Here is a 12,326-nt window from a genome sequence, read left to right on the forward strand (position 1 = left end):
CACTGTCAATCAAATTCTCTACGATCTTTGATTGGTTAATTAGCGCGTAAAAGGAAGGTCGATTTATCTGGTGCTGATCGGAGAAAAGGAATAGCAGTGAATGGCGAAAAATTGCAAGGCAAAAAGCAACTTTTCTAGGCATTGTCGACATGGTGCCTTCGCCAAAGAAAGTTTCCTAGTATAAAGACCTAACTTTTGAGATGGTTTGTATGTTAGAAGGTGCAAAATTAATAATAAGGCGCCCAGTTTTCCCGCCGTGTTCAGCAACTCATATCATCACGACACTTGTAAACAAACCATGCTCGACTTTGATTGACAGATAACGTCAGACGCAAACTAGTCTTTTTATCTGAGTCTTTTATTATTGGGACACATCATTTGCCCGGGATCATTTGGGGTGGGATGGTCTGGAAGTTGGGGTCGGGTGGATGTTTTTGCCGCCGCAATAGGTATTGGGATGTATTTGTTTGAATTAATGCACGTATATTGGGGGGGCGGCTTTGTGGGCGCGAGCCCCTTCCCCCTGGTAAAAGCTGGGCGGCAAAAAGGAAGGGGTGACATCATATGGAAAGGGGCGGCAAAAAGAATTATGCGCCCATTATCCTCTTTTTTGTTGCTCTTGCAAAATTCACCTTTTCTATAGCCCTCCGATAGGAGCGTCCTGGGTACGCCACTAAAATTTTCATGTATTATTGTATACACAGTTAGATAGATAGATTTTATTTGGCAATTCAAAAAACATTATACGATACATCAGAACATAATAAATGCATTAAAATACATCACACAACATATTTATAAAACAACATACAATGCCAAGGATAGCCCAAGAAAGCCCTAAAAAGGGCTTATTTCCATTGGGGTCCTTTATATAATAAAAACATTAAATACATAAAAAATGATTGCACATTTGGTGAAACAACTGCATATGACAAAATTGCATAATTATGATAAAATAGATTCAATTTAAGATAAAAAGTGGCTTTTAACTGCCTTTTTGAACTGTGAATGAGTTGTTTAACATCAATTGGAAGCAAATTCCATTCCTGTACGCCAGTAAAAAAGAAGGTATTACACTTCTGGCCCTTATTAGTGGGGAATGGTTTTGTTTTAGTCATAGTTGGGAAAGTTTTGTATTTCTGATGTAGTGGGGATGGTTTTTTTCCAAAAGGTAAAACGAAAGATACAGTTAAAATTGTGTTTTGTTTTCAAATTTAAAAGAAGAAAATGTGACGTAAATTGAATTTAAAGAACTACGAAGAGAGGGGTTGTACCTCCCCCCTAAGGATTGTTATCCGACATTTACGCCCAAACGACATATTACATCCTTTGCGCTCATTTTGGTGATAACATTTTCACCCCAGCACCTTACCTGGGGTAGGACCGGCCATCAAAGATAGAGGGGTGGGGTGGTGAGGTTTCAATGATTTTCATTTCGCTCTTATGAAGTTATTTCAAGAGCTACTGACTTTTTACTTGTTAGTTATTAGTGAAAATAGTCATTTCCTTTTATAGTTAGTAGAAAATTCGTGAAAATCGATTTTTGTAGAGTTTTTAGCCGAAAATCAAGTTTGCCTCTACTTTTGTTCATATAGCCAGAATTTCCCAAATTTGCATGGGCGCCCTCACATTATGACGTCATAGCGACATTATGTGGGGAATGTTTGTACTTATTTTGGTATCACTATATGTGATGCGATCAAGCAAAATCAGTCGGAACTCGGAAATATTGATTTTGAGATATAGCCAAATAAAAGAAATATTTCCTTTTGTTTCTTCTTGTTTTGAAAACTCTTTAATTGCTCATATCTTTGGAACTGGTTGTTCAATTTCAATGGGGTTTTCTGTAAAATCCAGCTATGTAAATGTTTTTTACTATCCTGTAAGAAACTGAAAATTTATTATTGCCGAGTTCCGACTGATTTTGCTTGATCGCATCACATATAGAGGAGACTCATAGCTATATACATTAGTACCATGGTATATGACGTTTATAATTGAAAATTAAGGGGGGGGGGTCGCAACAACCCCCCTCTTCGTAGTTCATGATACAAAATAGGGCTCAGTAGTTCTAGGGTTAAAAAGTGAAAAGTGACGGTTTTCATTCGGAAGTGAAAAGCGACGGTTTCCTCACTCGGAATATCCCTCGGGGATTCACCCCTTGGGATATTCCTCGGTTCCAAAGCAAAATGTTTCGATATTTTACAATATCCTCAAAACAACTGATGCACAGTGTGGCAGTCAGTAACCTCTAATCAATGACACGTACATGATTGTTAACAAAATATGGGCCTCAGACTTTCTTATGAAATGAAAACAACCTCATATTTTGGGTCACAACCCAGCAAACATAAAATGTCGGGTTTTGTCGGATCAAAATGTTATTGTAAACTATTTTTTGCACCTACTTCACTACGTTAGCATGTATCACGCACGTCTGCGTAGAAAATATACCACCGTAGCTGAGGCTACTAGGAAGACAAGACAGGGCAAGATTTACCTTTTTGGGGGCCCTGGGCCAGGCCAAAATTTGGAGGCCCCTAAACGCACCGTGAGGAAGGCCTGTGTTCTCAAGTGGCCAAGTTTTTAGATTTTACTAGGACATTTGCGCACGAAGCGCGCGAAAAAATTTCAATTTTATACTATTTTAGCTCAAATTGAAGCTGAATTTTGCTACATAACAGGCCAGTGCGCGCGAAGCCCGCAAAATTTTGCAATTTTTGGCCCAAAACAAGGTGTTTTTCTGCTAGAATGGAAGATGCATACTGCACAGGGCAATTTTGGGGGCGCCCAAAATTTGGGGGCTCTGGGCCCGGGCCCATCTAGCCCTATGGTAAATCCGGCCCTGAGACTAGGTTAAACGAATACTAAACCGCCTGTTGAAAAACTCGCCCTTAAAGAGGTATGGGGGTGTGTCCCCCAATTTTGATTAATTGTACAATACATGCGCATATCACGCACAGTGCTCATAAATATATGGGGTCAAAGTCAGCTACTTGATACCAAAATTGGAAAGAAAGGAAATTAATAAAAACCCAAATAATATGACCAAGACAAGAAATTACGACACATATACACAAACAAATAAACAGCAAGATGTAGTTATTTTTTTTTGTTATTTGCAACAGTTCCTCCTGATGATGTCGACCTCGAACTGTTAGCTTCAAGTGACCCAGCTGCATTGCCAGGAGCTGAAGGAACAGATATAGGAGCCCAAGTTGTTGGAGAAGGTCTAGCTCAAACGACATTAGTCCTGATTTGTGGACAGAGTTATGACTTTGAATCTAGTACTACTAATGCAGCCGACCCTGAGGCAAGCTTTACTTGGGAAAGACGGTCAACTGTAGGCACTTCAGGAACAACTGTGTTTAATGATCCTGCTGCTGACCCAAACACAGTCACGTGTAGTTCTGATGTTACCACCAGTAATTTAGTTGGTTTCACAGTACAGCATAATGATGACAACAACCACTATCTTTGCGCTATTGCTGATAATAAGCATGACGCCGCAGGTCCTGTAAGAGAATGTGTGCTTTTAGATGTCAATGGTAAGTTTAAAATACAATGGTAACTAGACAGGTGTTCATAGAACACGACCTAGCCGTGCCGGGCCGGAAATGCAAATCTTAAAATTTGACCTTTGACCCCTAAACTTTGACCTTTGGGGTCACAAATATTTTTAACATGTTTAGAATGTTGTAAGGATCATTCCTGTTCGATTGGACAAATTTTACCCCTAAACTTTGACCTTTGAGGTCACAAATATTTTTAATATGTTAAAGATGTCATAAGGATAATTTCTGTGCAAGTGGCATCAACAAACTATGTTACATGTAGCAAATATGAATTTTTGAAGAATTATAGATTTTAACCGGAAATGACCCCTTAATGAACTTTGACCCCGATTCTGTGAACACCCTATATACACATGCACACATACATACATCATCATTTTATTTCATTCAAATCAACATACAAAATATATATAAAAGACACAACATTTGAATGAGGAGATGCTCAAAAGGCCCAAAGGCCTGAAGCGAGCACCCCTTACACTGCCCTAGGTTACAACATACAATTACACAAACTTAACAAATAAAAGAAAAAAAGAAAGAGGAGAAGAACATGCAAAGAAAGAACCAATGTAAATATCCCGTTCATAATTTCATTTTTACCTATAATCAATATTATACTCATGGGTACCTATAGATTTTCTGTTTTCAAAAATGCATCTTATGCTAATAAGATTTTTATAAAGCATCTTCCATGATATAATTATTTAGTGATTGTAAACAACGGGGTGCCACCTGACTCACGCTATGCGTTCTAGACTGGCATCTCCGTTTCTATCATATGATATTCTATGCAAATCATATCATAAATATTTTTATTATTACTATCAATAATACAATTGAATATATGAATACAAAACCCACCCAAGTCCATATGTTGACCAAATTTATTTAAGCATGGGAAATTGTTGCTATACATAGGCCTGTCATATGTATGACAGAACAACTCAAATTCATCATCTGTGTCTATTGAGCATGTGAGAAATAGCATATATGAAAGAACCACCCAATTCCGTGATTTGAGTCTTGTAACACATTGATTGAAATGTATAAAAGTCCACTTGTAACACATTCATTGCTGGAGAGTGACTTTTGAAAAAAATTGGGTTTAATAAAGGAACGTGTGTGGTTTATATTACATGGTAGAATGCTTATCAACATTATACATACCTGTGTGCTTTATTTTGTATTATCTTACTAGTGGTAATCTCATTCCAACGTTGTTGTCTTTGTATATGATTAAAAAAAACCACCCAAGTCCAAAATTTAAAATGAACCCTACAAAGTCCCTGAAATGCTAATCGCCATACTTTATACAGTTTAATTCACTCATTTGCACGTAAAACTTACCATATTGACCAGATAAATCTAACTTAACCCTAACAGGACGGTATACTACAAAATACTACTTGGTATATGCGCTGTTCGTGCATGCATCCCACGTGGTGTGATGACGCAATCGCCCTAAGTGATAGGCACGGTTTCGCTGGCCAGCGAAGCCCAAGACCCGTGGCAAAGTGTCGCCGACCCAGTGCCTGGCATGCGAGGGGTCTCGGGTTCGAATCCCGCCCAGAGCAAACAACTTCTTTCCTTCTTTTCTCTCTTTATTCCTTCCTTCTTTCCCTTCCCGTCGCCAAAAAGCCCTTAGGCGGTTAGGGTTAGGTTACCACTATCGAAACTCAATATAGGCTTCCTTAACCCTAACAGGACGGTATACTACAAAATACTACTTGGTATATGCGCTGTTCGTGCATGCATCCCACGTGGTGTGATGACGCAATCGCCCTAAGTGATATATAGGCACGGTTTTGCCTAACCATATATAAACCCTAAGGCCCGAATGCACAAAACAAGTCTAACTGTAAACCTGGTCTAAACAGCAAGGTACAACCGGGTGACAACAAAGAGTACCAACTTCACCGTGCTTGCTTGTCACTAAAGGCAAAATAACGTACATCTGGATTATTTCACTAACCGCCAGGCAAACACATAGTGAAGTGGGTACTCTCTGTTTTATCTCACTGTTTAGACCAGTACTAAAGTTAAACCGGGCCTAAACCTTTAATACAAAGTTAGGGGCTGTGCAATAAATAATGAGCCCCAGGGGAGTAAAATTTTCAAACGGCTCGCCAAAAATCGCTTGCCCCGCCCCTCTCGGCCCGCCAAAAATCTTTGACCCCCCTAATTTACATGCACAATTTTTGGGATCCCAATTTGCAAACCTTAAACGGTCTATATACATGTTGTGAGCGCAGCGAGCAGGAAAACTTGCATATTTAATCGTTTCCGTACAGTTTTCCTAAGCCTTTTAGAACGTTTTATTTAAAAGGCGCCTCAAGAATGTGTGCCAAAAATCACTTGCCCCCCCTCTCGGCTTGCCAAAAATTGCTTGCCCCCCTTTTCGGCTCGCCAAAAATTTCTTGTTCCCCACAATCTTACCCTCCCCCATGGCTCATAATTATTGCACAGCCCCTTACCCGAAACCCTAAAAACCTTGGTGCAGAGGGTATTTTGTAATTAATGCTCCACTTTCTTATTCAACTTTCCAACCACAGTTGAGGTTGACCAAGCAAAGATGGAAATGATAGTGTTAGATGGATATGGTGACGAGGTTGATATAGCTAATGGTGAGAGCCTTGATGACGGCAAAACTTACTACGTGTATTGTTGGGTTAATGAAGCTACACCTCCTCCAACTATACAGATATACCTTGGAGGAACTTCTCTTACAGTTACTACACCAATTCCTTCTGCAACAGACCAGGCAGAAGGTACCGGGATACCACGTGAAGCGATCGTAACTTCGGGAAGGGCGGAATTTAAAGCAGATTATTCTAACCAATGCAATGATGATATACGATGTGTTGCTGTGAATTCTGCAAACATTTTAACAGGCTCCGGTGACCAAACAGTAACACTAGCAAATGTGAAAATAGCAGGTGGGTATACCATAGCGTAATACACAAATGTGAAAATAGCAGGTGGGTATACCATAGCGTAATGCACAAATGTGAAAATAGCAGGTGGGTATACCATAGCGTAATACACAAATGTGAAAATAGCAGGTGGGTATACCATAGCGTAATACACAAATGTGAAAATAGCAGGTGGGTATACCATAGCGTAATACACAAATGTGAAAATAGCAGGTGGGTATACCATAGCGTAATACACAAATGTAAAAATAGCAGGTGGGTATACCATAGCGTAATACACAAATGTGAAAATAGCAGGTGGGTATACCATAGCGTAATGCACAAATGTAAAAATAGCAGGTGGGTATACCATAGCGTAATACACAAATGTGAAAATAGCAGGTGGGTATACCATAGCGTAATGCACAAATGTAAAAATAGCAGGTGGGTATACCATAGCGTAATACACAAATGTGAAAATAGCAGGTGGGTATACCATAGCGTAATACACAAATGTGAAAATAGCAGGTGGGTATACCATAGCGTAATACACAAATGTGAAAATAGCAGGTGGGTATACCATAGCGTAATACACAAATGTGAAAATAGCAGGTGGGTATACCATAGCGTAATACACAAATGTGAAAATAGCAGGTGGGTATACCATAGCGTAATGCACAAATGTGAAAATAGCAGGTGGGTATACCATAGCGTAATACACAAATGTGAAAATAGCAGGTGGGTATACCATAGCGTAATGCACAAATGTGAAAATAGCAGGTGGGTATACCATAGCGTAATGCACAAATGTGAAAATAGCAGGTGGGTATACCATAGCGTAATGCACAAATGTGAAAATAGCAGGTGGGTATACCATAGCGTAATACACAAATGTGAAAATAGCAGGTGGGTATACCATAGCGTAATACACAAATGTGAAAATAGCAGGTGGGTATACCAGAGCGTAATGCACAAATGTGAAAATAGCAGGTGGGTATACCATAGCGTAATGCACAAATGTGAAAATAGCAGGTGGGTATACCATAGCGTAATGCACAAATGTGAAAATAGCAGGTGGGTATACCATAGCGTAATGCACAAATGTGAAAATAGCAGGTGGGTATACCATAGCGTAATGCACAAATGTGAAAATAGCAGGTGGGTATACCATAGCGTAATGCACAAATGTGAAAATAGCAGGTGGGTATACCATAGCGTAATACACAAATGTGAAAATAGCAGGTGGGTATACCATAGCGTAATACACAAATGTGAAAATAGCAGGTGGGTATACCATAGCGTAATGCACAAATGTGAAAATAGCAGGTGGGTATACCATAGCGTAATGCACAAATGTGAAAATAGCAGGTGGGTATACCATAGCGTAATGCACAAATGTGAAAATAGCAGGTGGGTATACCATAGCGTAATGCACAAATGTGAAAATAGCAGGTGGGTATACCATAGCAGGTGGGTATACCATAGCAGGTGGGTATACCATAGCAGGTGGGTATACCATAGCAGGTGGGTATACCATAGCAGGTGGGTATACCATAGCAGGTGGGTATACCATAGCGTAATGCACAAATGTGAAAATAGCAGGTGGGTATATACAATAGCAGGTGGGTATACCATAGCGTAATACACACAAATATTTCAGGGTTAATCAGTTTGAATAAATTAGTTCTTAGATCTTTTCCCAACAATAAAATATGAACATCATCACAAGTATTCAGAATATTGATCATTAATTCGGGAAACTAAACTTTCCAGGATAGCTTTGTGTCAAAAATGATAAAAAGCAAAATACCTCGTGGGATTGCATAATCAGTTACATAATTATGAAGAGCTTGTTTCCAAACCAGGTTAAGTCTACAACCAGATGTTTCTCATTTAGAGGGCGGGTTAGTGTAGTGGTCTTCTCACTCGCTTCTCACCGCTGTTGCCCCGGTTCAATTCCCCGTGGTGACACATGTGAGTTTGGTTGCCGACCCATGCTCGTCCTCGCATGTGTTTCTCCGGGTGCTCCGGTTTTCCTCCTGCATCTAAAATCAGACCTCTTCCCATATCCCTGTCCCGTCATATCCGGATGACATCCCTTAAATTTAGTTGCCTCTGAGCACTATTGGGTTTGGCCTGGTTTCGGCCGAATGTTATAAATAAATAAAAATAAATTTACCTGTGTGATACAATCACAATAATTACTTTGATAAGTTTAACACTACCTCATTTCAAATTATAAGTTTTGGTTCCTCTTTTGTTCAGACACCAAAAATCAAGGGATTAAAAAGTAGAGCAGATCTGGTCTGCAATCATAACACTATTATGCTGGGAGGACAAAGTATAGGGTATAACCAACGCACTGAATTGTCTATTGTTCTATTGTGTCCGATTTGAGCGCTGACATATTGGATAATGTTGCCAATCAATATTCATGAGAGTGTACATGCAACGTCCAATTTTCGAAATTGGGTGACTTGTGCTTGGCAGGTGTAAAATACATCTGACTGGGCGTTTTAAATACGTAACGCATAAAGGCATTGACATCGAATGGCTGCCTATAGTGCTGTTAGTGTTAGGCCTATGTGGGGGGGGGGGGCTGTGTTTAGTTTCTATAATAATTATTATAAGGCCTACATTTATTTGTCATTCCTTTCTTTTCCTTTCTCTGTACTTATTCTTTCCTTGCTAAAGTATCACTCCCTCTTCTTATCTCCCTTCCCTTCTCCATCCCCCTCTCATCCTTCATGTCCCCTCCTCCACCTCCACCTCTTCCTCCCTCATCCCTTCCCAAGACCTCTCACAAAAGAGCTGCCACCCTTCAGTACGCCACTGTTTATGACATTCTCCTTCTTAAAATAAAATAAAATGTCAATTTGTGAAACAACTTTTATATAGGCCTATACCGGTATACTTATTATATGATACATGTATACGTAGCTATTACCATTATACAGTACTAGACATGCAGACATGGCAGCCTTGATGTGTAATCATTCAGCAAGCGCATTCAATTTATTTAAATGAAGCACCTACAGTCAGTGGGGTAACAACGAACTGCATCAGCGGCTAATGTGTGCCTTTTGTGCTTACGGCTACTCAATCACACCCTTGGGTGGTATGACAACAAAGGGTACTTTTCGTTCCAGTAAGCGCTTTCACGCGACTTTCGTTTGATCACTTATTGACAGTAGCCTGCTAGGTAAAGCGTTAATACACTGTCGGGTCAGCTTACCGATTTAATGGCGGAAGCCCTTTGTCCCAAACAAAAGGTACCTTTCGATGAATAGCTTGTCAGATTTCAAATCGGCACAAGTGAACAATGCGTTACATAATCTATTGCCTCTCCATCTTTAATAGCTCCATGGGTATAACCATAAGTATACAATATCCTATTATCATGATTATCGGATATCTATCCCTTGATGCTCTCTGTCGTACTTTCCTGTCACCGTATAATTACACCCCGAGTTCTAGGCCTAGAAAGCATGCACGTATATTGAGGGGTGGGGGGGGGGGGGCTTTGTTTGTTTGTATGAAACATAAACGATGAATGGTGGCGATTTAAGTCTATTAATATTATCCCCGGTAAGCACAACCCACACTTCTTACCTAGGCTCCTCTCTCCCCCACCTATAAAACCTCCTTCCCCCTCCTAGCCTCAACTACACTCGGTATCTCCTCTATCTCGACCTCTCCTCCCTCTTCCCTTTTCACTTCCAATGCTCTCTCCCAGCTGTTTCTCTTTCTTTCTCTCCTTCCCCACACACTCTCTTTCCCTCTCTATCTTCTAATTTTTTTCCAGTAAAAATTGCTTCAGTAAAAGTCACTAGCTTTTTTTTATTATATTGGAAGTCATATAATTAATGGCCTTCCATCGATTTTCGTACATGCGATTAAGGACATGAATCGATTATGTTTATATCACCTGGGTCGCCCCTTTTGTACTTTCAAATGCAAATATTTCGATGATCTATATTTTTTCACAGCTAAAATTGCCACAGCTTGTCGGATTTTCTAAAGCACGTTTTTCAATGTAGACTGACATGCTCCGTTGCTCTCCTCGTAAATATTGCACTTCGAAATTTAAACATTTCTGTTGAATACTTAGATCAGGTAACTTCAAACCGAGTGATTTTCTTCTTTACCCCATTTTATAAGAAACTGAAATGAAAACCGAATCTTTTTGATAAAAAATTTAAGTTTCTATCAAAAGGTAGAAACAAAGGTATCAATAATAGTGTGAGTGAAGAGGGTTAGGCAGGATAATTGGAAACCACGTGACCAAAACCAAAACCAAAACTTAATATTTGAAATGAGCCACTGGCAACAATGAGTTGTACCATCAACAAGCCATTATTTACCACAACAATGCTGCGTAACAATATGCAGACTATTGTTCATTTTGGAGATGCTGCAGAGGTCGGCTATCTTGGATTTCAAAATGGCTGCCATTTTTACTATATTTTGCCCTATATCTTAGCTTGTGAGTAATATACAAGGCTAAAAATTGTGGTAAAACCAATGTTTGTGATACCAAGGATTCCATAAAAGCTATTAACTTAGGTATAACTAGTTCCGTTTGGCAGCCATCTTGAATTTCAAAATGGCCGACATGTTTATCATAATTTCACCTATATCTCAGCTTGTGAGCAATATACAAGGCTAAAAATGGTGGCAAAACCAATGTTTGTGATACCAAGGATTCCACAAAAGCCATTAACTTAGGTATAACTAGTTCCGTTTGGCATCCATCTTGAATTTAAAAATGGCCGACATGTTTATCATAATTTCACCTATATCTCAGCTTGTGAGCAACATACAAGGTTAAAAATGATGGCAATACCCATGTTTGTGATACCAAGGATTCCATAACAGCCATTAACCATTAGTTGTAAGTAGTTTCGTTTGGCGGCCATCTTGAATTTCAAAATGGCCGACATGTTTAACATACTTTCACCTATATCTCGGCTTGTGAGCAACATACAATGTTAAAAATGGTGGCAATACCCATGTTTGTGATACCAACTATGTACACTCTCCGATAAGAAAGCTACTGGTGTTGATGATATTCCATCAAAGTTACTCAAGGTGTCAGCAATCAAAATACTCCCATTGTGACATTTCTTGTTAATTTATCCCTTAAATCAGGTACCTTTCCATGCAGATGGAAGAAAGCCCGAATTTGACCAGTTTATAAAGGTGGTGATAATACAGGTTCAGGTAATTACAGGCCAATATCAATTCTTCTCATTTTATCAAAAATCATCGAGCGTGCTGTATTTGACCAAATTTACCCTTTTCTAAACTCAAATGATATGTTGCATGATAGCCAGTCAGGTTTTCGGCAAGGTTTTTCAACATCTTCCGCATTATTAAACATTACAGAGGATTGGGTAAAATCAATTGATGATGGTGAGTACATTGGTCTTGTAATGCTAGATCTAAGAAAGGCTTTCGACACAGTGAATCACAATATTTTAATTGATAAATTGCCAAATTTTGGTATGAATGATCATGTTGTTAACTGGTTCAGAAGTTACCTTAGTGATAGATCTCATATAACTGGTGTAAATGGGTCAAAGTCTAATGACCAAAGAAGTTCTTGTGGAATTCCACAAGGCTCGATACTTGGGCCCTATTGTTTATTTTATATGTTAATGAACTGCCTAAATATGCTAATGTAAAGGTGAGCATGTATGCTGACGATACAGCAAATTATTATTCTTCAAACGATGTTAATGATATTGTTAGAATACTAAATAATGATTTAAATAATGTTGACAACTGGCTTGCAAGTAACAAATTAAGTCTTAATGTTGACAAAACCCATTTTATG

The sequence above is a fragment of the Amphiura filiformis genome, chromosome 13, assembly GCF_039555335.1.
Source record: "Amphiura filiformis chromosome 13, Afil_fr2py, whole genome shotgun sequence".
Taxonomy (NCBI): Eukaryota; Metazoa; Echinodermata; class Ophiuroidea; order Amphilepidida; family Amphiuridae; genus Amphiura; species Amphiura filiformis.